Source organism: Erinaceus europaeus, chromosome 13 (genome assembly GCF_950295315.1).
Source record: "Erinaceus europaeus chromosome 13, mEriEur2.1, whole genome shotgun sequence".
Lineage (NCBI taxonomy): Eukaryota > Metazoa > Chordata > Mammalia > Eulipotyphla > Erinaceidae > Erinaceus > Erinaceus europaeus.
Window position 1 is genome coordinate 4,631,949 of NC_080174.1, and position 27,655 is coordinate 4,659,603.

The window sequence follows — 27,655 nt, forward strand, 5'->3', positions numbered from 1 at the left end:
TATAATTCTGGGGTCTCTGCTATAATTTTGGGGTCCCTCGTTACCTAGGCTTCCATGACTGGCCTTAGCAAGAGTGGTGGAGGCGTCCCGAGAGGCCTTGAGGACCCCTTTCAGTACCACCACAGCCAAAGGGGGTGTCCTGCACCCCCAGCCCCATTAGGCACAGCTTGGCACCTGCCTCAGCTGCCCCCCAGCTTGTCAGGGAACCCGGCTTCTGCCAGGTGGTCTGGGCATCTGGGTCCTGGAACCATCCCTCCCAGAGGTGGTGCAGCAGCTGCAGGGCAGGGAGAGGGCGGAGGCGGCAGGGAGGGGTGCAGCTGGGAGCCATGGCGTCCCGCTGCATCTGAGGAGCTGGGGCACCAAGACAGCTCCTGAGGGGAGCGCACGCCAGGGCTACCCACCCAACTGCTGCCTCCAGTCCTCACATCTGCTGGGACATGGCTGCAGGCTGGCTTCTGCAGGTGGCTGAGGGGACACGCAGGCCAGCGGGCGGGGACCGTGCCAGCCCCAGGGTCAGACCCCATGGGGAACCAGACCTAGACCCACTCTTGACCCAGACCCTCCTCAGGCCCAGACTTCCCCCCAGACGCAGACCCCACCCTGCACCCAGAGTCCGCTGGCTGGTGGGTCACCTGCCCACCCAGGCCCCAGGCAGTAGATGCCTCTGGGCAGCTGTACTGTCCCCCTGGACATCACAGGCCCCCTTCCTGAACCTGCAGGGTGAAGAAGACCCCCCTCTTCAGGGGTCTCTGCGACCAGGTGCCTCAGACCCCCCCCCCCAGGTGTATGAGGGGCTCTCGCCCTCCCTCAGCCTCCAGGAAGCCTTCTCGGCAAAAGCCACAGAAGCTGAGGCGGAGCGGGGGCCCTAGGAGCCCGGGCTGGGCTGCGGGGCGCTAATTAGGGTCCTCAAAGCCTGGCTTTGTGCTTCCTGGGGAGGCCGAGGCACTGGGGTGTGTGTGTTGGGGAGGGGGGCTAATCTCCTGGCCCAATGGGAGGCCGGCAGGCTGCGGGGTCAGCCCACGCCCCCACCCTCCATCTGTGCTGGTCAGCTCCCCAGCAGATGCTGCCTGTTGCTCACTGACCATCTGCTCCTGGGCTGATGAAGTGTCCCCGTCGCCCTGGCAACAGAGCCCTTGATTGGCGGTGGCACCACAAACATCCCGGTTCCACTTATATCCGTGCTCTGGAATGGGGGAGGGGCCGGGCGCGGGCTAAGGCCGTCTTCCTCCTCCCCCTCCTCCTCCTCCCCCCCTCCTTCTCCTCCTCTTCTGGGCCCCTGCCCATCCCTCAGTGCAGAGAGGAGGGGGGGTCCCCCACTTGGTAGCAGGTATGAAATGGGAGGGGGCGGGGCCCTTTGAGAACTGCAGGCAGGTGTCAGAACTGAGTCTGCACCTCCTCCCCCACCCCTGCACCCCCCAAACATCTGTCCAACCCCCGCTGAGTGGGGACAAATGGGCCCCTGTCCTGGTACCATCCCTCCCAGAGGTGGTGCAGCAGCTGCAGGGCAGGGAGAGGGCGGAGGCCGCAGGGAGGGGTGCAGCTGGGAGCCATGGCGTGCAGCTGGGAGCCATGGCGTCCCGCTGCATCTGAGGAGCTGGGGCATCAAGACAGCCGGTCAGCCGGTGGCACAGCCGCCCTGTGGCAAGGGGCTGTGACTGCAGGCCTGGCACTGGACAGCCCCCGCCCAGCCCAGAGGCTCTCCCTCTGCTCAGGGGTCTGGACCCAGCACCTCCCCAAAGGCTTTGGGGTTCACAGCTGGCCTTAGGGTCTCCTGGGGAGTCGGGCGGTAGCGCAGCGGGTTAAGCGCAGGTGGCAAGGACCGGTGTAAGGGTCCCGGTTCGAGCCCCCGGCTCCCCACCTGCAGGGGAGTCGCTTCACAGGCGGTGAAGCAGGTCTACAGGTCTCTTTCTCTCCCCCTCTCTGTCTTCCCCTCCTCTCTCCATTTCTCTCTGCCCTATCCAACAATAATGACAATAATAACTACAACAATAAAACAACAAGGGCAACTAAAGGGAATAAATAAATAAATATTTTTTTAAAAAGGGCCTCCTGGTGCCCACAGAGCTGGGGCCTCCCTCTCGGTTCCCTGCCGGTTGATGCAGACACCAACCCTGCTGGGCTCAGCCTGCTGGTCCCATGTGCCCAGCCCAGCCCCACCCCGAGGGCCTGACTCAGCAGGAGAGGCCCCAGAAGCAGACACTGGGTCCCCCTCTCACTAGCACACAGTGTAAAGTTAAAATCGGACTTCCGGAGGCCAAGCTGTGGTGCACGTGGTTGGATGTCCATGTTACCATGTGCAAGGACCCAGGTTCAAGCCTCAGCTCCTCACCTGCAGGGGTAAGCTTCACAAGCAATGAAGCAGGGCTGTAGGTGTCTCCCTCTTTATTCCCCGCTTGTTATTAATTTTTTCCTTTTTAATCTTTGTATATTTATTTGTTATTTTATTTTAGTTTTTTAAATTTTATTTATTCATTTGTTCCCTTTTGTTGCCGTTGTTTTTTACTGTTGTAGTTATTGATGTCGTCGTTGTTGGACAGGACAGAGAGAAATGGACAGAGTAGGGAAGACAGAGAGGGGAAGAGAAAGACAGACACCTGCAGACCTGCTTCACCACCTGTGAAGTGACTCCCCTGCAGGGGAGCCAGGGACTTGAACCGGGATCCTTATGCCGGTCCTTGCACTTTGTGCCATGTGTGCCTAACCTGCTGCGCTACCTCCCGACTCCCCCCCCTTTTTTTTAGGTTTTATCACCATTTATTTGTAAAGTTATAAATAAGCCATAGAAAGTAAAAACTGCTATACTATTACTATTATTGTTGTTGTTTTCAGTCTCTCCAGTGTCCTCAAAGAGGCCTGAGCCACAGACCAATCCCAGGGGACAATGGGTGAGTGGGGGGGCAGGAGGGAGTGCAGGGGGAGCAAGAATAGGGGAGCAGAAAGGCCGAGGGGGCTTGGCTGAAGTTTTTTGTTTGTTTTGTTTTCTTGGTGGGGGGCAGAGAGGAAGACCCTGTGTGATTTTATTTATTGTTGATTAGAGACAGAAAGAAATTGAGAAGGGAGGGGAAGATAGAGAGAGAGGGCAGGAGACAGATGCCTGCAGCCCTGCTTCACTACTTGTGAAGAAGCTTTTCCCTTGCAGGTGGGGACCAGGGGCTTGAACCCAGATCCTTACACACTGTAATGTGTGTGCTTAACCAAGAATGCCACTGCCTGGGGGCCCCCTGCCTCCTTTTTCCATCTTAGTTTCATATATATATATATATACACACACATATATGTAAATCTTTAAATCAGATATTCAGGCCTTCCAACTTAGTTGTGAAGCACATTCACCAAGTGCTCAAAGGTGGAATTTCTCCAAAAGCAGCTCCAACTATTAGGTTTTATCAAGAGAAGTTTCTTCACACCATTACATGTATCTTCTGGTCTTCCACAAATGCCTGTAAGAACCCAGGAGAAAAGAGCTAACTTCCTGCCTGGGCTGTCACCCTTCCTGTCCCGACAGAACTGAAGCCATTCCTGACAGAAACAGGAGAGAAGTTCCAGCCCTCTATGAGACAGGGACATACAGCGTTGAGGCCAGAGAAATAAGAAGAAAACTTTGTGGGATATATTCATAAAGTGAAAAACGAGGGAGTCAGGTGGTAGCGCAGCCAGTTAAGCACATGTGGCGCAAAGCGCAAGGACCAGCGTCAGGATCCCGGTTCATCCCCCGGCTCCCCACCTGCAGGGAAGTCGCTTCACAGGTGGTGAAGCAAGTCTGCAGGTGTCTGTCTTTCTCTCCCTCTCTGTCTTCCCCTCCTCTCTCCATTTCTCTCTGTCCTATCCAACAATGACACCATCAATAACAACAATAATTACAACAATAAGACGACAAGGACAATAAAAGGGAAAAAATAAATATAAATTTAAAACATTTCAAGTGAAAAACTATTGTCTATCCAGCCTTGTGGGGACCTTAGAGCAGTAGCTGGGGAGACGCCTCCCCTGACAGGGCGCAGGGCTCACCTGCCCGAGGAGAGAAGGTCGGAGCAAAAACCCTTCATCTCGGCACCGGGAGGTGGCGTGCGGTGGTCAGAGCCGCACACCTGCCGCAGCGAGGGAAGCTGCCCATTCCGCAGTCCCAGATGCCAGCTCTGCACGTGGGACCACGGTCTTACGGAGAATGACTAAGAGGGCAGGCCGCGGCGCTCCCGCTTAACGCACACGGCACCGTGAGCATCCGGCTTTGAGCCCCTGCTCCCCGCCAGCTGGGGGGTGGGGTCTCCAAGCAGTGAAGCAGAACTGCAGGTGATCTCTGCCTTTCTCCTCTCCGCCTTCCCTCCTCCACCTCTCTCTGTCTCTAGCCAATAAATGGAAAACACAAAAAGTATTTTAAAACACAATAAAGAAGGGGTCAGGAGGTGGTACACGTGATTGAGTTCTTATGCTACTATGCACAAGGACCTGGGTTCAAATCCCAGGTCTCCACCTGCAGGGGGAAAGTGTGGTGAGAGAGGAGAGTGGTGCGGCAGGTGTCTCCCTATCTCTCCTCTCTCGATTTCTGTCTCTACCTAATAAATTATATATATATATATATATATATATATATATATATATATACACACACACATATTTGCCTCCAGGGTTACTGCTGGGGCACAGAGCCTGCACCACGAATCCACTGCTCCTGGAGGCCATTTTTTCCCTTTTGTTGCCCTTGTTATTCCTCAGTGTTGTTGTTACTATTATTGTTGTCGTTGTTGGATAGGACAGAGAGAAATGGAGAGAGGAGGGAAGACAGAGAGGGGGAGAGAAAGACAGACACCTGCAGACCTGCTTCACCGCCTGTGAAGCGACTCCCCTGCAGGTGGGGAGCCGGGGGCTCAAACCGGAATCCTTCTGCCGGTTCTTGCACTTTGCGCCACGTGCGCTTAACCGCTGCGCTGCCGCCCGGTCCCCAATAATATATATTTTAAAAAAGAATAAGAACAAACTGAAATAGTAAACAATGGAGAACCCATCCCATCAGGCACTCAAGCATTAGGAAATGTTACTGGTGTTTTTTTATATATACTATTTGCTACCCCCAGAGACCCCCAGAGACCCCAAAGGCAGGACGCCAAGTAACGCAGTCACGGAGATGGGGGCATAGCAGGCTTTCCCATAACCATGCTGTATTGTCGCAGACACCTACAGAAACAGCAGAACTACTGCTGTCGGTACCGAAATTGACTCCAGATGGGTTAGAAGTGTAGAGAGAGTCGACTAGCACTGCACGGAGACAGGTCAGACCCATCGGCCGCTAAACACGACAAGAAGAGAAGCCATGGAAGGTCTGAATACAGCACAGAACTTAGAAGCCGTAATAATACTAATGTTTTTGTTAGATTAAAAAAAAATGGCGTGAGGGCCAGTGAATAGCTCTCTGGACTGCAGTGCTTTGCCGTGTGCTTAACCCAGGTTCAAGCCCAGCCCCACGCCATCTTGAAGAATCTTCAGTGTTGTGGTCTCTCTCTCTCTCTCTCTCTCTCTCTCTCTGCCTCCAGGGTTATTGCTGGGGCTCAATGCCAACACCATGAATCCACTACTCCTGGTGGTCGTTTTTCCATTTTACTGGGTAGGACAGAGAGAAATTAAGAAAGGAGGGGGAGATGGGGTCGGGAGATATCTTTCTCTCTCCCTCTCTGTCTTCCCCTCCTCTCTCCATTTCTCTCTATCCTATCCAACAATGAACAGCATCAACAATAACAATAATGACCACAACAAGGCTACAACAAGGGCAACAAAAGGGGGAAAAAACGGCCAAAAATAATAATAATAAGTAAATAAATAAAGAGAAAGAGGTAGAGAGACACCTGCAGACCTGCTTCACCACTTGTGAAGTGACCCCCCTACAGGTGGGGAGCAGAGGCTTGAACCTGGATCCTTGCACGGGTCCTTGTGCTTTGTACTATGTGCACTTAACCAGGTGTGCCACTTCCCCGCCCCAGTCTCTCTCTCTCTCTCTCTCTCTCTCTCTCTTCTCTGTCTTTCTGCCTCTCTATATTTAAAAGGGAAGTTTTCCTAAAAGTCTGTGTGGAACAGAAACTCCAGGCGCAGGAGAGCACTAGTTTTGCCCTGCGTGATGTCCTGGGTTTGAACCCTGGAATTCCCCTGAGATTTAAATCCATAAGAAAGACCCCTAATTATGGCATCTACAAAAGGGCGAAGACAGTGACAAGAGTGGAGAGAGCCCAGCGCCTGCACGGTCAGCCCTAGGGACTGTGTGACCACAGGTCGGGGGAACGGCGTGGGGACAGAAAGCCATCAGAAGACTCCTGGACACAGACGCAGAACACACACACCCAACATGCAACCTCAGGACCCCAGACTCCGTGGATGAGGCCCCCGGGCTACGAAGGCACGTGGAAAATGACACCAGCAGTGGCTGGTGTCCCAGGGGACGGAGGACGTCCCCTTGTGGGAGGGACCCTTGTGACCAGTGACAGTGGGCTGTTCTCCGGCTTCCTCCTACCCACCCCCCCCACCCCCCCACCCCCCCACCCCTCCACCCCCCGTTCAGTGGTGTCAAGTGTCACAGACTCCCTGTGACACACCGTAGGGTGACTGGGCGCAGGGCCTGTGCTGGGGCTCATTATGCTAAGCTCCTTAGACAGCATCGACTTAACATGAAAACTGTAAAGTGTGTGTGTGCACATCCCGCTTCCGGACGCTTCTTATGACAAGATGCTGACAGCCTTGTGCCCCATGTAAGCCAGGGGTTTCCATGATTCCATCAGGTGGCAAAGCAGGGTCTGTGTGTGTGTGGGGGGTGCTGCTGTGGGGGTCTCAGGGCTGCTGCCACCTTCTACAGGGAGGCTGGGCCCAGAAGGACTCGGGAGAGCAGCAGAAACAACTTCGGGAATCCTGCCCAGAAAAGACATCCAAGCTGAGGCCCGTTTAGAGGCCACCGAGGATTTTGATGCATCTAAACATTTCTGCTGCCTTTTAAAATTCTTATTTACTGGAGGATTAATGGTTTACAGTCAACAGTAAAACACAGTAGTTGGGTGGTCCGGGAGGTGGCGCAGTGGATAAAGCATTGAACTCTCAAGCATGAGGTCCTGAGTTCGATCCCCGGCAGCACACGTACCAGAGTGATGTCTGGTTCTTTCTCTCCTATCTTTCTCATGAATAAATAAATAAATAAATTCTAAAAAAAAAAAAAGTTTGTACATATGCAACCTTTCCCAGTTTCCCACATAACAATTCAGCCCACCCGGTCCTCCTCTGCCATCCTGTTCCAGGACCTGCACCCTCCCCCCAACTCGCTTTTTGCTGCTTTTAGACATTCAGCAATGAGGCTTTTGGCCTCATTTGGGATCTGTCACTGAAACCTGCTGACAGACAGACAGACAGACAGACATCACCTTCAAGTAAAAGACACGTGTGCTTCCATTACTTCCGTCCCAGGCACGGAGGCAAGGACCCGTGGGTGCTGGGTCACAAGTGCCCTGGGCGTCTGGGGACACGCATGGAGCCGCGTGGGGGAGGCAGGAGCCACACTCACACCCACATGCTGCACATACACCCACACGCACAGCACACACTGCACATACACCCAACCACACAGCACACGCTGCACATACACCCACACGCACAGCACACGCTGCACATACACCCAACCACACAGCACACGCTGCACATACACCCACACGCACAGCACATGCTGCACATACACCCACACGCACAGCACATGCTGCACATACACCCACACGCACAGCACACGCTGCACATACACCCAACCATACAGCACACACTGCACATACACCCACACGCACAGCACACGCTGCACATACACCCACACGTACAGCACATGCTGTTCATACACCCACACGCATAGCACACGCTGCACATACACCCACACGCACAGCACATGCTGTTCATACACCCACACACATAGCACACGCAGCACATACACCCACACGCACAGCACACACAGCTAGCACGCCCGTGCTTAGATGCACAGCGCACACTCACCTACACGCTCACTCATGCTCACACCTGAACTCATACCCACACACATGCTTGTACTCACACACCTGTAGGTGCACACCTGTGCTCAGTCCATACACACCTGTACTTACACTCACACACGCACACACTACCTTCACAATCACGAATGTACACACACCAACACTCACACCACACTCAAGCTCCTGCTCACGCTAACACCCCTGCACACACGCCTGAACTCACACCCACACCCCTGCACACTCACACCTGAACTCACACCCACACCCCTGCTCACTCACGCCTGAACTCACACCCACACCCCTGCACACTTACACCTGAACTCATACCCACACCCCTGCACACACACACCTGAACTCAGATCTACACCCCTGCACATTCACGCCTGAGTGACAGAAATTGACAGAGGAGGGGGAGAGAGAGAGAGAGAAAGACAGACACCTGCAGACCTGCTTCAATGCTCATGAAGCTTCCCCACTGCAGGAGGGGAGTGGGGACTCGAACCCAGATCCTTGCACAGGTGTGCCACCGCCCAGTCCCCTAAGCCACTATTCTAAGAAATCAATTCTGGGTAAAAACTGTACATTTGGTTGTATTATGTCAATGGTGAGAACAGTATAAATATGCTAGGACTTCTCATCAGTAGTTAGCATTAAAAGCAAAGGGGGCATCTGTCCAGCAAATGTGTCCTCTCTTACACAGGTGGTCCTGTACTGTGCGCCCCCCCCCCTCACAGTCAGGGTTGTGGGGCCCCCTGAATGTTGACACAGATGCCCGTCCTCCTCACTTGTCTTCTCCTGTGGGCGGGCTGAGCTGTGGGGGTCTGTGGGGTGGGGGGGCGGCTCCGCCAAGAGGGGTCCTTGAGCACAGGTCCCTGGTTCCATAGCCTGCCCAGGTCAGAGCAGAGGGACAGGGGTGGGTGGGTCCCAGATGGAGAAACACATCTCTGTCCTCCTTCAGTGAAAGAACATTCAGCGGGCTGGACAGGAGATTCAAGTGGAGTGTGGGCCCCTGAGGTGCCCCTGGGGTGGGGGTGGGGGGTTACCCAGAGCTCAGACCCTGCCCCACTCAGAAACGGGAGGCAGTCCGGTGACACGAGGGCAGAGTAACGCCCAGGCACAGTCAGCTGGCACAGAGCCGGATGGCCGTCCTCCAGTCTCCTCCCATAGTGGCCCAACGCAGGTGGCTCTGAAGGGGGTGAGGAGGGGCCCGGGGGTGTGGGTCACACAGGCGGCCATGTGGCTCCACTTCCCCTGATGCTGAGCCCTGCTCCTGGCCTTCTCCCAGGGCACAGCTGAGCTGTGGGAGCCTCTTCTGACTTTCTCACCCACCAATGCCTGAGATGGCTCCCCAAAACAGCACAGCCCCCAGACGGCACAGCTCCCAGATGGCACAGCCTGCATGCAGACGGCACAGCTCCCAGATGGCACAGCCCGCAGACGGCACAGCCCCCAGACGGCACAGCTCCCAGACGGCACAGCCCGCATGCAGATGGCACAGCCCCCAGACAGCACAGCTCCCAGACGGCACAGCCCCCAGACAGCACAGCTCCCAGACGGCACAGCCCGCATGCAGGTGGCACAGCCCGCAGACGGCACAGCCCCCAGACAGCACAGCCCGCATGCAGATGGCACAGCCCGCAGACGGCACAGCCCGCAGACGGAACAGCCCCCAGACGGCACAGCCCCCAGACGGCACAGCTCCCAGACGGCACAGCCTTGAGATAGCATGCCCCTCAGAGGGCAAACCTTTCCAGAGGACACAGTCCCCCACAGATGACACAGTCCCTCAGGACAGCACAGCCCCCTAGACAGCACAGTCCCCCCCACAAAGGCACACCCCCAGATGGCACAGGAGGCTTCTTGGTCCACTGGGAACCCCACTGGTATTTCAGGGCTCACTCCCTCAGCTGTCCCCCCGATCAGACTATCTGTTTAGGGGGCTGGCACTACCCAGCTGCCACCCAGTGCAGGGAATATAACCCCCCTCCCTGCCCCTGTCACCTTGCTGGGGCTTAATAAGCAGCCCTGCCCACTGCCAAACTACCCGCCCCCCAGCTCAGCATTTGCAGGGTTGCTCTGGCTGGCAGGAAGGACCTGCACCCCTGCCCCAGCCCCCACCCCTAAGGCCTCCAGGACCCTCCTCCAGTCTCCCCCTGAGCCCCTGGTGTCCTCCAGACCCCTGAGTCAGCACTGGGCACCCCCCACCCCCTGCCAGCTCCCAGCACCTCTCTGCCTCCTGTCTCTCCCTGTGCCTGTCTCTGACTCTGTTCTGACCTTCCATCATATACTTTTTAAAAAAGATACAGTACCTATATTTATTTATTTATTTTCCCTTTGGTTGCCCTTGTTGTGTTTTTTTATTGTTGTTGTAGTTATTGTTGTTGTTATTGATGCCATTGTTGTTGGATAAGACAGAGAAATGGAGCGAGGAGGGGAAGACAGAGAGGGGGAGAGAAAGACAGACACCTGCAGACCTGCTTCACCGCCTGTGAAGCGACTCCCCTGCAGGTGGGGAGCCGGGGGCTCCAACCGGGGTCCTGATGCTTTGTGCCACATGCGCTTAATCCACTGTGCTACTGCCCGACTCCCCCTTCCATCATTCTTATATGTCATTGTCTCTCTTTCTGTCTGTCTCTCCCTGTCTGCATGTCTTTATGACTCTACTACTCCGTCTCTCTGCCTCTGTCCTCTGTCTCTACCTCTCCTTGTCTCCATTTCTGTCTCTGTATCTCTCGCGGGAACCTGTATGCCTCTGTTTATAAGTCTCCTACTCTGTCTCTCTTTCTCCCTCCTGTCTCTGTCTCTGTCTCTGTCTGTCTCTCTCCTCGTCTCTGCCTACATGTCTCCCTCATTGATTCTGCTTCTTCCTCCCCGTCTCTGTCTCTCTGCCTGCCCCTCATGCTGGCCGGTCAGGGTGTCTGAGAGCAGGCAGGGCAATGTACTGCTCAGTCTAGTCTGAGGGTACGCAGCCGGGCTGGTGGGAGCCGGGCCGCCAGCTTCCCAGCAGGACTTGGACCTGGGACAGACAGAAGGGCCGGCAGCTGGTGGCATGGATGGAAGCCAAACAGAGAGAGCAGGTAGTGAGAGAGGGGCCCGGTGCCAGGCTTGGGGGTGGGGTGGGAGCCCCGTTTTGTACAGTGGCCTCCGAGAACAGACAGGGCCTCTGGGGGTCTGCACGGGGTCCCGTGACAACTGAGCTCTGGACGCTGGGCCTCCCTCCCAGCCTGGAGACGAGCCCCCCAGCAGCAGGACAGCCCCCCAACAGAGGGAAGGCAGCACTCCCCCCACCTCCACGGCTGCCCACTGCTCAGAAACAAGCACCAAACTGAGTCCTCCCAGGACGGCAGACACAGGAAACCCCCCTCAGCTCCTCTGAGGAGTAGGACGCTAGAAGAAGAAGGGAGAGAGCTGGCCTCGTGGGGTGACACACCACCAGCTCAGGGGCCCGGGTTCGAGCCCCCCACACTTCTTGGAGCTCTCTGCAAAGAGGGAGCCTTGTGCACAGAGGGGCAGTGCTGTGGTCTCTCTCAGCCACCCTCTATCTGTAAGAGATGGGGGAGACAAAAGTCCACTGGGAGTGGGGGATTATGCAGGGAGAGAGGGGGAGAGAGAGGGAGAGGGAGGGAGAGAGACTGGGAGAGGGAGGGTGAGCTAGAAGGAGCGAGAGGAAGAAAGGAGAACAGGATGGAGGGAGACAGAGAGGAAGAGAGAGGCACCCCTGGAAAGCCGCAAGAGGGTCCCCTAGGTGCAGCCCTGGCCCCTCTGGAGGAAGCTGGGGGGGCACCATGGAGGAGGTGACGGACCAGGACCAGGCGTCTGAGCCCAGTCTCCTCAGGACTTTGCCTCACAGCACAGTCAGCCATGTCAGGACATTGTCCCCAAGTTTCCCTAGAGGAGCCAACAGATTCCCGCTTCTCATAGCGTCACCCAGCAGCCCAGGGACCCTGAGGGGGCTGCTTGTCACTCAGGAGTGAAGCCCCACGGAGGGTCCCTGAGAGAGCTCAGAACAACAAGTGGCACTGGCTTTTGGGAGTCGGGCGGTAGCGCAGCGGGTTAGACCAAGTGGCGCAAAGCACAAGGACCAGCGTAAGGATCCCGGTTCCAGCCCCCGGCTCCCCACCTGCAGGGGAGTCGCTTCACAGGCGGTGATGCAGGTCTGCAGGTGTCTATCTTTCTCTCCCCCTCTCTGTCTTCCCCTCCTCTCTCCATTTCTCTCTGCCCTATCCAACAACGACAACAACAATAATAACAACAACAATAATTTAAAAAAGAGAACAGGAAAGCTTTCAAGGGAGGTGGTGGGATACAGAACTATGGTGGTGCAAATCGTATAGAATTGTACCCCTCTTATCCTATGGTCTTCTCCATATTTTTATGTTATAAATAAATTAATAACCAAAAAGTAAAATAAAACCTTTTTAAAATAAAAAAAGGAACAAGGAAGTGATCATCACACTCCTATAGCTATGAACGATGGCCCCCTTCCACCTCCCACAACCACACAACCTGACCCTCCCCAGGGCACAGAAACTGGTGGCTCGTGGGGACCAGTCCCAGCCTTGACACCCCCAGCCCCAGCCGGGCTGACTCCTCTGACTGCTGGTCACCTTGAATCCCTGACAATAAACCCACCTTGGCTCTCAGGGATCATGTCTCCCTGTCTCTCTCTTCCCCGTGTCTTGACCACAGTACCCCCCCCAGCACTGTGAATCCACTGCTCACGGTGGCCATTCCCCCCCTCTCTCTTTTTTCCTTTCTATGTTATTCAATAGCACAGAGAGAAATTGAGAGGGGATAGGGCAGATGGGGGTGGCTGGGTGGGTGGTGGCGCACCTAGTTGAGCGCACACATTACAGAGCACAAGGACCTGGCTTCCAGCCCCCAGTCCATATTTGCAGAAGGAAGGCTTTGCAAGTGGTGAAGCAGGGCTGCAGGTGTCTCTCTGATTCTTTTCCATTCTATCGCCCCCTTCCATCTTGATTCTGGCTGTCTCTATCCAATAAGTAAAGATAATACAAAATTTAAAAAAATATTTTATTTATTTATTCATGAGAAAGGTAGGAGAGAGAAAGAACCAGACATCACTTTGATACATGTGTTGCCAGGGATTGAACTCAGGACCTCATGCTTGAGAGTCCAGTGCTTTATCCACTGTGCCACCTCCCGGACCACACAAAAAAATTTTTTTTAAGAGACACAGGGAGGGAAAGAGACAGAGAGACACCTGCAGACCTGCTCCACCACTCGAGAAGCTTCCCCCCTGCAGGTGGAAACTGGGGGCTTGAAGCCAGGTCCCTGTGCATGGTAACAGGTGCACTCAGCCAGGTGTACCACCACCTGGTCATTCATTCATTCATTCATTCATTCATTCATTCATTCATTCATTCACTCACTCATTTTTAACGTGATAAGATGGATGTGGGACTATGTGGGTGCACTATGGACTGACCACCCTCTCTCCGCACGCCCCCCCCTATATTTTTCTACCAGTCACCTCCCCACCTGCACAGAGAGCAGGGCCCTGAGGCTTCGGCCCAGCAGAGAAGGGGCAGGAAGACACAGCAGGTGGATAGGAGACAGGACGGCCTGGACCCCACAGGCCCACAGAGAGTGACTCAGCGGGGAGTTTAGTTGTTAAGAAGGTGTCAGCAAAGCACAAAGACCGGTGTAAGGATCCCAGTTCGATCCCCCGGCTCCCCACCTGCAGGGGAGTCGCTTCACAGGCGGTGAAGCAGGTCTGCAGGTGTCTGTCTTTCTCTCCCTCTCTCTGTCTTCCCCTCCTCTCTCTATTTCTCTTGTCCTATCCAACGACGACGACATCAATAATAACTACAACAACAATGAAAAACAACAAGGGCAACAAAAGGGAAAGTAAATATTAAAAAAAAAAATTTTAAAGGTGTCAGCAGCAGTGCAGTAACTGGGAAGCTGGGGCAGCCACCACAATCATTCAGACTGTCACCAGGGGCCAGGCAGTGGCCCACCTGGCTAAGCACTCACCTGGCAGAAGGTCACCAGCTGACACCGAGCTCGGGGGTGGCAGGGACTTTCTGTCCTGCAAATGTCTGGCTATCCAAGACTGATTTAAAAAGTCAGTGCCACCTGTCACAGGTGTAGCGAGCCTGCTGATTGGTTGGCTAGCCAACTTCTGGGGGCGGGGCTGACTCTGACAAGGTGGCCGACTTAGCCACGCCCCTCACCTCACTTGTGCTGTGGTCCCGGGACTGAAGGTCACGTTGGGCATGGGCTCCCCCAACCTGTTTTCCCCCAACCTGTTTTCCCCCAACCTGTTTCCGTCAACCTGTTTTCCTTTCTTTTCTTTTTCTGGCCACCAGGGTTATCGTTGGGGCTTGGTGCCAGCACCATGAATCCACCAGGTTTGTTTTTTTGCTAGGACAGAGAGCAATTGAGGTGGGGGGGTGCGGAGAGAAAGACACCTGCAGCCTTGCTTCACCACTCATGAAGCTTCCCCCCTGCAGGGGGGGAGTGGGGGCTCAAACCCGGGTCCTTGCACATGGTAACATGTGTGCTCAACTGGGCACGCCATGCCTGCCCCACCTCGATGTGAGCGCCTAGTTAAGTGCTCACATCACAGTGCGCAAGGACCTGGGTTCAAGCCCCTGATCCCCACCTGCAGGGGGAAAGTTTCACAAGTGGTGAAGCAGGGCTGCAGGTGTCTCTCTGTCTCTCTCCCTCTCTACCTCCCCCTCCCCTCTCGGTTTCTGTCTCTGTCCAGTAATGAATGAATAAATAAATTTTTAATAGACAAGGAGAAATCAAGAGGCAGAGGGAGAGAGAGGGAGAAAGACAGAGACATGTGCAACCCTGCTTCACTGCTCACAGAGCTTCCCCTTTCAGGTGGGGACCGGGGGCTTGAACCACGGTCCCTGTACATGATGACATGTGTACTCTACCAGGTGTGCTGATGCCTGCTTCCATCATCAGTCTAGCTCCAAACACTCAGAGCAAAGTGTTTACTGTCCAGCACGCACTCCTTGTCATCTGGGAACACGGACCAGACTTCCTTCCCGGAGTCCTGGCGATCTAGGGCCTCCCCTCGTGGCTCTGCCTCTCCCAGGTGCTTTTCATCCTGGGAGTAAAGGGAGAGGCGCCCAGCCTAGGAGCTCTGCCTGTGGTGCTGGGACATACTCAAAGCAGTGTGGGCACCAAGCCAGGGGAGCTGATCTCCAGCCCCGAGCAGGTGTTCTGACCTTCACCCCAGACTATCCCTCGGTGGGGGAGATGTGGGGGGGGGTTGCTGAGGGTCCAGGAAGCCATCTCAGTTACAGAAGATGTACCAGTGACAGAAGCAGTCAGTACAGAGTGGGGGTCCCTCTGCACCCAGTCAGCACAGGGTGGGGGTCCCTCTGCACCCAGTCAGTACAGGACCCCTTCAGCTCTGCCCCTCAGCTTTTGAGCCCCTCCCCTCCCTCCAGGTGACGTGAATCTCTTTTCTTTTATTCTCTGTGATGTGTGAGCTTGCTGGCACAAACCTGCCTTTCCTAGTTTATACCTCTGCATTTCTACCCCAGATACATGGAGCAGATGTCAGCACTGATAACACCCTTCACAGGTGAAAATGGTGGGCTGGGCAGGGGAGCCCCTGGGAGAGCACACACTACCATGTCCAGAGATCTGGGTTCAAGCCACTGTCCCCACCTGCAGGGCAGAAATGTCATGAGCAGTGAAGCAGGTCTCTCTCCTCCTGCCCTCTGGACTTCTCTCTGCCTCTGTTCAATAATAAATTAATTGATTAATCATCAGTGATAGTGAAAATGTTGAAAGGACGAGCTTAGATCGGAACCCCAAAGAAGAGGATGTGGGTGCACCAGTGGCCGCCAGCACTCTGGGGTCCGACCGGCTGTCTGGGGTGCGCGAGGCCAAGGCCACAATGACAGCCCCAAGAGCAGAAGCCAATGAGCCCACTGCCCGAGGAGGGGGCGCAGGGCAGGCTGAACATCTGTCAGGCAAACAAAAAGCCCCAAGAACAAAGGGGATGGATTATCTCCACTCCAGTCCTTCCTGGGGCTCAGCAGGACACCCCAAGCTGCTCCCCCCCCCACCAGCGTAGGGGTAAGGTGGGGATCTTGCCTTCCCGGAGCCTAGAGCAGGCACTGCCTCCCCTGGACGCACCCTGCCCAAGCCCTGGTGCCTGCACAGCTCACAGCTCCTCAGCACCATCCCGACCCGGCCTGAGGGAGGGGACAGAGGAGGCGGGAGGGTGGAGGGGAGGGGGTGGCATGGCTGCGGGGGGGGGGGGGGGGGGCTGTGACAACCAGGAGCCTCCCGTCTACACCTACAGAAGAACTGAGTCACTAAGGCACCGGAGTCCTCCTCCCTTCCTCCTCCCCTCCTCCTTTTCCTCCTCCTCTTCCTCCTCCTCCTTCTCCCCCTTTCTTTTCCTCATCCTCCTTTCCCCCTTCTTCCCTTCCTCTTCCCCTTCTTCCTCCTCTTCTGCCTCCCCTCACCCTCCCCATCCTCCTCCTCCTCTTCCTCTCTTCCTCCCCCTCCTCCTCCATGAGCAGGTACCTCTGGGTCAGTCTTCAGAAGTCACCTCAGGGCACAGCCACCACAGTGACCCCCTAAGCTGCCCAGAGCCTCTGCCCTCCGGCCCCCATGTCTGCTCACCGTCTTGCTCTCACTGGGTGGTCACCTGCAACAGAAGACCAGGGAGGGGCCCCCAGGATGCAGACCCACTGGGCCCCGGGCCACCCCCCCAGGCAACCTGTGACTCTGCAGAGCAGCTGGACAGCAGGAGGACCTCAGCCCTGCCGCAAAACTGCTGAGCTTCTAGGCCAGAGAGGCACACCTGGTAGAGCGCACACATTACTACCAGGCACAGGGACAGCCGTCTCAGACAAGCCACCCAGGCACCTGCTGGGCACAGAGCCCTCCAAGTTTCTGCTCTGGTGCCCGGAGCAGGCGAGGAACCTGGAGACAGTTAGAGGAGTCACGGGGGACCCCATGATGCCATTCAAGCCACCCTAAGGTCCCCACCATGCCAGGAAGTCAGAGTGGGATTGGGGGAACCCACACCTGCTCCCAGGTGCCACATCCAGGGTGGGGAGGAAGGAGACTGCCCATGGCATAGGGTTGGGGTGGTGGGGGCCTGAGATTAGGGAGGGAGGGTCTATGCTCCTCCTCCCCCTGCTGCACCCCTGCTCCTTATCCCACCAGGTGCCCCCATCACCTCAGCTCTGCTAGAGCTGCCCCATGGGTGTGGGACTATGTGAAAGCTTGGTGGAGCTTAGGGGAGCTCTCCCATCCTTGGATGGAGGTCTGGAAAGACACCCCACTTGTTGGCCTCTCTCCATAGAGATGAGCCAAGAGGGACAAGTCTCCCAGACTCAGCTCACCCTTGTTAGACTCTCAAGCCCACAGAAATCTCACAGCTTCTCCCTGCTAGCAGCAGGCCACATGGCTGCCTGCTCTAAGGTTCATTTACTCAGTTCACCTCACCTTCTGATCACAAAGGAGCACACACCTTATCACACACTCCTAACAGAGCTCTTTGATATCCTTAATTTACATCAAGCCTTGTTTATCTTCTCTCTATCTCACCTTAACTGGTTTAACCCCTAGTCTCCCCTCAAACGCCTCTGGGTAATTAAATTCCTGCATCAGGAGACTAATTGTCTTGACCTTTATGTATCTGCATCAATTCTTGTCATACCAGCCCCCTACCATAGGGGCAAGCTGACCTTTAAGAAACCTGTCATTTCTGACATATTTGGAAAATGTTCTTTGTTTAGTTTTCTATATATACCCAAGCCCACCCCTGAATAAATCAAGTGTTCATATCAAAATACTCCCTGGTGTCTCCTTTCTGATCTCTGGGCCCCTTAGAGCCTGAGAGGGAGAACCGGTCAGCTTACCTTCCTGGCTGGAGTCACTCCACGTGAACTCTCAGCCTCTCAGAACACCAGTGTGCTCTGTCCCAGCTCCACTTTTTGCTCTGGCCTCTCTCCCTCCTCATCCTCTCCCTCCCCCCGCCTTCTCTCAATAGATGAACAAATATTTAGAATGAAGGAGCAACTTAAACCACTAGGCCTGCCACCATCCCGTTCTTAAACCAGACAGTGGCTGAACTGATGCTGAAATCTGTCTGGAGACTCTCAGAAGGCTGGAAGTGGACCTGCCCTGTGACCCTGCAATTCCTCTCCTGGGGACAGATCCTAAGGACCAAACACACCCATCCAGAAAGAACTGTGTGCACTTCTGTTCATAGCAGCACAATTTGTAATAGCTACAACCTGGAAGCCACGCAGGTGTCCCACAACAGATAAGGGGCCAAGAAAGCTGTGGTCTATATACATAATGGAATACTACTCAGCTGTGAAGAATGATGAATTCACCTTCTTCACCTCATCTTGGATGGAGCTTGAAGAAATCCAGTAAAGTGAGGTCAGCCAGAAACAGAAGGATGGAGATGGATGATCTCACTCATGGACAGAAGTGGAGAAACAAGAACAGAAGGGGAGACACAGAGCAGGACTTGGACTGGAGTCGGTGTCTTGTCCCAAAGTAAAGGACTCAGGGTGGGGGGCTTTCAGTTCCTGGTGCTGATGGTGGAGGAAGACCTGGGTTGGTTGAGGGGGTTGGGGAGAGGGTTTTGCATAAAATTGAGGAATTTTAACCATGTAGCAGCAACTGTAAACCATTAACCCATGAGCAATAAAAGAATTTTAAAAAAATTCTGGGCCCCACTGTTGGCCCCGACCCCGGTGTGCCTCCTCCAGTCTCAGCACAATGGCCAGGACTCCTGGCAGCATCCCCACCGCCTGTCCTCACCACGTCTGCCTCCTCCGCCAACCCCAGGGTCTCAGTCCACACCCCCCTGCCTGAGAACTTCCCTCAGATGGCCGTGGAGGCTGCGGCCGTGCCGGCACTCCTCAGGCACCAGTGTTGGACGCTCACATCTTCACGCTTCTCTCCAGGAAGCCACCAAGCACTGACTGGGCCTTGGGTCCCGGGAAAGAAGCAGGACGCATGCCAGGAAGTGTTCAGACCAGGACAAGGACAGAGGGACTGTAGACAATAGCTTCCAGCAAGACCTGGACAAGCCCTGGGTATGCGGTCAGAGTCCCACCATGCAGAGTCCATCACACCACAGGCTGAGAGTGCAAACTTCCTGCAGGCAGCTGTCAGGGTGGGAGGTCAGAGGAACAGAGTCCAGGTGGGGCAGGGGCCTGGCGGAGGCTGAGGGCTGCCTGGGAGACATGAAGTCTCTGACAAAGAGATGCTGAGTGACGGCTCCAAGTTTAAGTCTGCGAGAAGCCTGAGAAGGCTCACACCAATCTGCATCATTTAAGGGGACACAGGAGGTGGTGAAGTCCTGGCCACTGGCTTTCTTGCCTTGTATTCTTGATAGTTTCAAGATACAACCAAGGAATTTTGAAACAGCTTAGTCAATCAAAACGCAGAACAGAACAGTAAAAGGAACAAAAAACAAACCGAGGGAGGCAAGGCGGTGGTGCACCCAGTTAAGTGTACAAGTACTAAGTGCAAGCACCTGCACAAGGACCTGCACCCAGTTAAGTGTACAAGTACTAAGTGCAAAGACCGGCACAAGGACCTGGGTTCGAGCCCCGGCTCCCCACCTGCAGGGGCGGGACGCTTCACAGGCGGTGAAGCAGGTCAGCAGGTATCTAACGCTCTTCCTCTCTTCCTCCCCCTCCTCTCTCTCAATTATAAATAAATAAATAAACACAGACCAAGGATGTCTCCAACCACTCTACTGATAAGAGGTAAGCATCAAGGTTTTCTTTTTTTCTTTTTAATATTTATTTATTTATTTTCCCTTTTGTTGCCCTTGTTGTTTTTTTATTATTGTTGTTGTTATTGATGTCGTTGTCATTGGTGAATAGGACAGAGAGAAATGGAGATGGGGAAGACAGAGATGGGGAGAGAAAGAGAGACACCTGCAGGGCATCGGGTGGTAGCGCAGGTGGCACAAAGCATGAGGACCAGCATAAGGGTCCCAGTTCGAGCCCCCGGCTCCCCACCTGCAGGGGAATCGCTTCACAGGTGGTGAAGCAGGTCTGCAGGTGTCTGTCTTTCTCTCCCCCTCTCTGTCTTCCCCTCCTCTCTCCATTTCTCTCTGTCCTATCCAACAACGATGACATAAAGAACAACAATAATAACTACAACAGGGAGTCGGGCTGTAGCGCAGCGGGTTAAGCGCAGGTGGCGCAAAGCACAAGGACCGGCATAAGGATCCCGGTTCGAACCCCGGCTCCCCACCTGCAGGGGAGTCGCTTCACAGGTGGTGAAGCAGGTCTGCAGGTGTCTATCTTTCTCTCCTCCTCTCTGTCTTCCCCTCCTCTCTCCATTTCTCTCTGTCCTATCTAACAACAACAATAATAATAACTACAACAATAAAAAACAACAAGGGCAATAAAAGGGAATAAATAAATACAATAAATATAAAAAAAATAATAACTACAACAATAAAACAAGGACAGTAAAAGGGAAAGTAAATAAATATTTTAAAAAATTAAAAAAGAAAAAAGACACCTACAGACCTGCTTCACCACCTGTGAAGCGACTCCCCTGCAGGTGGGGAGCCGGAGGCTCGAACCGGGATCCTTACACCGGTCCTTGCGCTTTACACCACCTGCGCTTAACCCGCTGTGCTACCGCCCGACTCCCTCAAGGTTTTTCCTAACCGGTATTCCTGACAGTCTCCACAGACTGGTGCCTGTGAGGGCCAGGAAGTCACGTCCTCCTTCAGTCCTATCAGGCCTCAGTTGGCTTTGGCCGGCAGCTTTGGCTGCCAGGGCACTCGCCTCACAACACCTTCCAGTCTGAGGAGTTACAGACCTCGCTCCCCATGCAGAGGACTGAGGCCACAGGGTGTAAGCAGAGGCGGGTAGGCTGAGACATCTTGCCCACGTGTTTCCCCTTAGCCGGGAGCACATGGTGGTCAGAGAGAGAAGGAGTCTGTGCTTGCTGTCCACCCCAATAACAGGACAGGGTCCCCACTGCCAGCACTGCTCAGCGGGCAGAGCCTTCCTCCTGGGTGAGGCTGGGAGCCAGGGCTGGACAGGGAGGGCAGCACAGCTCTGGAAATCCTCCCGGAGCAAGGATGAGGGATGGGCCACTCCTGAGGTCCTTTGCTGTTCACGCCACTGCTTGTGCTTTCTGTTACCTGAGACCTAGAAGGTCCTGACAGACAGGTGGTGGCGCACCTGGTGGAGCGCACGTGTTACAGCGCACAAGGACCTGGGTTTGAGCCTCCGGTCCCCACCTGCAGGGGGGAAACTTAACAAATAGTGAAGCGGGGCTGCAGGGGTCTCTCTTTCCTTCTCCCTCTCTATCTCCTCCAACCCTCTCGGTTTCTGGCTGTCCCTATCTAATAAATAAACATAATGATAATAAGAAGAAAAGGAAATCGCACCAGGAGATAAGCTAGCCATGAGATAGATACAAGCCTGGAAGGTAGACTTTTAAAAAAGATTTATTTATTTATGATTGCATAGAGACAGAGAGAAATTGAGAGGGGAGAGGGAGATAGAGAGGGGGAGAGACAGAGAGACACCTGCAGCCCTGCGTCACCACTAGTGAAACTTTCCCACTGCAGGTGGGGACCAGGGGCTTGAACCTGGCTCCTTGCACCTGGTGGTGTGTGCTTGGGCAGGTGCTCCGCCACCTGGCCCCAAAGGTAGACTTTATCCTCGACATAACAGCTCTCCACCCAGTCAGCTGCTGCTTCCATGTTCTGTTAATGAATTCACCAAACCCTGTGGCAAGAATTTCCTCACCATCCCTGCACAGATGGGGAAGCTGAGGCGCAGGGCCAGGTGGAGCTGTTTGCCTGAGGCGGTATGGAAACCCAGCGCCCAATCCTATTCGCTTCTCCAATTCTGCCCCAAGTTGGAAAGGAATTTAACAACTGGAGGGGCTAGGGACGGGGAGAAGCAGGGCGGCAGCTCACCAGTGAGATGGAAGAGAGAGTTCGAGGGAGAGTATGAGACAAGGTGCTATGCAGAGGGTAGAGACACCAGCTTGCTCTTCAGGAGAGCATGACGGCCGTTTCTGAGAGGCAGAGGGACTGCAGGAGGCTGTCCTGAGGGGCTGCAGACGTGACAGGACCCACATCCGGTGAGCGGCTGAGGCCAGCCACCCACCTGCCCTGGGCTCATCCTGCGGAGAGATCCTGTGGATTTGCAAGGCTGGCATCGCCCCCTTAGATAACCCTGGTGGCAATTTAGAAAAATCTTTAAGGAAAAGAGGGAAAGGTCCAGAGTCCGAGGAGGAGTCAGACTTGAGGAAGAAGTGTGTTCCCACAGCAGGCTCCTCCTTCCAAACAGAGGTTCCCCAGTGGGTGAGTCAGAGCAGCCCTCCAGGGACCCTCCCACCACTGCTCAGCGGGTGACTGGGGACCCAGCACCCCCAGAGGCCCAGCTCTGGGTTTTGCACAGAGAACAGGCTGAGTTCTGGGTAGCAGCCAGTGAGGAGAGCCAAGAGGAGAAAGAGGCGTGTAGCCTGCAAGCTAGTCGGGGCTCCCAGCGTCAGCCATGCGTGTTCTCAGACAGACACTTTCCAGAAGTTTCCTTTTACTTTACTCTTTTTTAAAATCTTTTTATTTAAAATATTTATTTATTCCCTTTGGTTGCCCTGGTTGTTTTATTGTTGCAGTTATTACTATTGTTGTTATTGATGTCATCGTTATTGGATAGGACAGAGAGAAATGGAGAGAGGAGGGGAAGACAGAGGGGGGAGAGAAAGACAGACACCAGCAGACCTGCTTAACCACCTGTGAAGCGACTCCCCTGCAGGTGGGGAGCCGGGGCTCGAACCGGGATCCTTAAGCCGGTCCTGCACTTTGAGCCACATGCGCTTAACCCACTGCGCTACCGCCCGACTCCCTTTAATTTTTATTTATAAAAAGGAAACACTGGCAAAACCATAGGATAAGAGGGGTACAACTCCACACAATTCCCACCACCAGAACTCCGTATCCCATCCCCTCCCCTGATAGCTTTCCTATTCTTTATCCCTCTGGGAGCATGGACCCAGGGTCATTGTGGATGCAGAAGGTGGAAGGTTTGACTTCTGTAATTGCTTCCCCGCTGAACATGGGTGTTGACAGGTGGATCCACACTCCCAGCCTGTCTCTCTCTTTCCCTAGTGGGGCAGGGCTCTGGGGAAGCAGAGCTCTAGGACGCATGGTGGGGCTGTCTGCCCAGAGGGGTCTGGTTGGCATCATGGTAGCATCTGGAACCTGGTGGCTGAAAAAAAGAGTTAACATATAAAGCCAAACAAATTGTTGATTAATCATGAACCTAAAGGCTGGAATATTGCAGATGAAGATTTGGGGTCTGTTTTGTAGATAGCTAGTAGGCCTATTTTAGTTATATTCCAAAGGGCCCATGACTACACTAGTTTTTCCCTGAGCCTGACAGCTGATATGCAGGTGGACCCAAGTTATTCTTTGGGGAGATGGTGTCATGGCTGGAAAAAGGGCCAGAAAGCTGGATCAGGGAAGAGAGTAGCTCCCAGATATGGGAAAGTTGTATAAATATTGGGGTTTTTTTAAGTTTTTATTTTTTATTTTAGAGATAGATACAGAGAGATACCAGAGCCCTATTCAGCTCTGGTTGATGGCAGTACTGAGGACTGAACCTGGGACCTCAGGCAGGAGAGTCCTTTGCAGAACCATGGTGCTGTCTCCCCTGCCCTTCCAGAAGTTTCTTTGCCTTCATGCACTAAGTAACCGCATTCACCTATTCAATTTTCTTCTTAGTCAAATCGATACAGATGAGCTGAAAATGAATATATGTCACAATTCCACACGTCAACAAGAAAACACTTCTGAAAATGAATATATGTCACAATTCTGCACATGAACAAGAAAACACTTCTGGTGAAGCGTTTCTTTTAGCTCAGTTTTGCCTGTTTAGTGTTTGCTTACACACGAAACCACCAAGAACTCTTTTTTTAAAAAAATTTTTAGTGGGCTGGGTGGTGGTGCATCTGGTTAAGTGCACATAATACTAAGCACAAGGACTCACTCAAGTATCTGGGTTCGAGCCCCCGGCTCCCCACCTGCAGGGGAGTTGCTTCACAGGTGGTGAAGCAGGTCTGCAGGTGTCTGTCTTTCTCTCCCCCTCTCTGTCTTCCCCTCCTCTCTCCATTTCTTTCTGTCCTATCCAACAACGACAACATCAATAACAACAACAATAATAAAACAACTAAAAGGGCAACAAAAGGGAATAAATAAATGAATAAATAAACATTTATTTATTTATTGCTTGTGAAGTGACCCCCACACCCCCACACATAGGAGGGGAGCCGGGGCTCGAGCCGAGACCCCTTACGCTGGTCCTTGCGCTTGGTGCCATGTACACTTAACCCGCTGTGCTACTGCCCATAAATAAATATTTTTAAAAACTAAAACAAAATTAAAAAGAAAGGGTGGAGCAAAGGTCTTGCTGGGAGCAGCCCCTATGCCAAATTAAAGTAGTAATAATAATGAAAAGAAAAAGAAAGTCAAAGAGACAGCTGCCAGATGACATTTTTTTCCCCCAAAGCAAAACTATCTTGCATCTGGTTTAGTCATTTCGACAAGTAATGACTAATGACCGGTGGCAGGTGGTTCTGGGCCAGGTGCACCGGGGAGCAAGGTCTGACGTGACTTGGGGAGGACTGAACGTGTGTGGCCAGAGAGGGGAGGCAGGAGAGGGGCTGGGAGGGTTCCCCAGAGGCACCTGAGCCAGAGGTGCTGGGCCCCAAGAGCAGGGGCGGGGGGGGGGGGTCTTCCCCGGGAAAGTCAGGGCTGGAGCAGTGCCCCTCTGCTCCTGACAACCAGGCCTCCCGTCCCCAGGTCTCGGCAGAGTTTGGGACAATGTGGACGGGCCTCTGGACAGGAAGTGCTGGAGCTGGGCCCCAGCTTGCCCACTCGCCGAGCTACCCAAGAAACCCATCACAGAGAAGAGACCAGTGATGGCACAAAATGAAGGACATCCCTGCGGGAAGTGGCTGGCACCCGGGGCTCAGAGGCTGGTCTCCCTCCACTGGGTGCCGGGCCCCCCCGTCCGTCCGCTGGGCCCCACTTCTCTGTGCAACCACTGTGTCCGGGCCACTGGCCACATTCCCACAGAATAAGCTTCCTTTTCAAGATTTCTTTTCCGTTTTCGTTTTCGTTTCTTTTCTTTCTTTATTATTATTTCTTTTTTGCCAGAGCACTGCTCAGCTCTGACTTACGGCAGTGTGGGGGATTGGACCTGCAACTCTTTTCAAGATTTTTTTTTAAAAAAAAGAATATTTATTTATTTATTATTGAATAGAAATAGAAACTGTGAATGAAAGAAGGAAATGGAGAGGGAGAAAAAGGAGAGACACCTGCAGCCCTGTGTTACTGTTCTTGAAGCAACCCCACTGCAGATGGGGACCGGGAGCTGGAATCCTAGTGTGGTGACTCGTGTGTTCAGCCAGGTGTGCCACTACCTGACCACCAAGATTTTTAAAAAGATTTTTAAAATTTATTTATTGGGTAGAGACAGAGAGAAATGAGAAAAAAGGAACAGACGAGAGAGAGAGAGAGACATCTGCAGCCCTGCTTCACCACTTGCAAGCGTCCTGAGTATCTTGTGCATGGTAACATGTGTGCTCAGTCAGATGTGCCACTGCCTGACCCCCCCCCAAGACTTTTTAAAAATACTTATTTATTTTCCCTTTTGTTGCCCTTGTTTTGTTTTTTTTTTAAAAGTGTTGTTGTCGTTATTATTGTTATTATTGATGTCTTTGTTGTTGGCTAGGACAGAGAGAAATGGAGAGAGGAGGGGAAGACAGAGAGGGGGAGAGAAAGACAGACACCTGCAGACCTGCTTCACCGCCTGTGAAGCGACTCCCCTGCAGGTGGGGAGCCGGAGGCTCGAACCGGGATCCTTACGCCGGTCCCTGCGCTTTGCACCACGTGCGCTTAACCCGCTGTGCTACTGCCCGACTCCCAAGACTATTTTTTAGAACACTTTTTGGTGGCGCACCTGGCTGAGCGCACATATTACGACGCTCAAGGACCCGGATTTGAGACCCCGGTCCCCACCTGCAGGGGGAAAGCTTTGCGAGAGGTGAAGCAGGGCTGCAGGTGTCTCTCTGTCTCTCTCCATCACTTCCTTCCCTCTCGATTTCTGGCTGTCTTTAGCCAATAAATAAATAAAGATTAAAAAAAACATTTTTTAAAAAAGGCATTTTAGTGGTCCAGGAGGTGGCACAGTGGATAAAGCATGGACTCTCAAGCATGAGGTCCCGAGTTCAATCCCTGGTAGCACATGTACCAGAGTGATGTCTGGTTCTTTCTCTCTCTCCTCCTGTCTTTCACATTAATAAATAAATTAAAATTTAAAAATATATATATTTTAAAAAATCAAAAAAGGGAGTCGGGCGATAATGCAGTGGGCTAAGCGCACGCAGCATGGAGTGCAAGGACCAGCATAAGGATCCCAGTTTGAGCCTCCGGCTCCCTTGTCCTCAACAACTATAAAACAACAACATTAATACCTACAACAATAAAACAACAAGGGCAACAAAAGGGAATAAATAAATATTTAAAAAATGATAAAGTTTATGCATTGCATGGAGGCAGAGAGAAATCAGGAGGGGAGAGGGAGAGAGAAGTAGACAGACACCTGCAGACCTGCTTCACTGCTTTTGAAGTTCCCCCCTGCAGGTGAGGAGCAGGGGCTTGAACCCAGATCCTCGCACCTGCTAATGTGTTTGCTCAACTGTGTGTACCAGCACTCAGCCCCCATTTTCAAGATTTTATATGTGTGTGTGTGTGTGAGAGAGAGGGGGGGGGAGAGAAGGGCAGAGCCTGTGGGGTACAGTTGCTACTTTTGGAATACAATCATAGAGGAGATCGGGATGAGTGAATTTCCTTTTCTGGACAATTATTTCAAGAAGGAATGTCTCCAAGGGCGAGACGCCTGGACTTTACCAGAAACTGAACCACTGGGGAGACAGGCTGTCCCCACGGCAAGCCCCCTGCCCCTCACCCCGAGTTAATGAGATTTGTCATCCAATCCCTGCTCACAGAGGCAAGAGGACACCCTGGAAACAGAAGACAGCTTTGCTCTGTAAAGAATTAATGAGGGGCCAGGTGGTGGCACACCTGGTTAAGTGCACACGGTACAGTGTGAAAGGACCCAGGTTTAAGGCCCTGGTCCCCACCGACAATGGGAAGCTTCATGCGTGATGAAGCAGGGCTGCGGCTATCTCTCGGTCTCTCTCCCTATCTCCCCCTCTCCTTTCAATTTCTCTGTCTCTATCCAACAATAAATAATATATATATTTAAAAATTAATGAAAAAGAGGCAGGGGAGACAGCATAATGGTTCTGCAAACAGACTCTTATGCTTGAGGCTCCAAGGTCCCGGGTTCAGTCCCCAGTACCACCATTAGCCAGAGCTGAGCAGAGCTCTGGTACAAATAAAATATAGACACTCAGGGGCCAGGTGGTGGCGCACATGGTTGAGTGCACATGTTCCCATGCACGAGGACCTGGGTTCAGGATCCCAGTGGGGGGGGAGCTTCATGAATGGTGAAGCAGGGCTGCAAGTGTCTCTGTTTTTTCCCCCTCTCCTCCTTCCCCTCTCAATTTCTTTCTGTTCTGTCAAATAAAATAAACAAATGAATAAAAAGTAATAAATAAATATA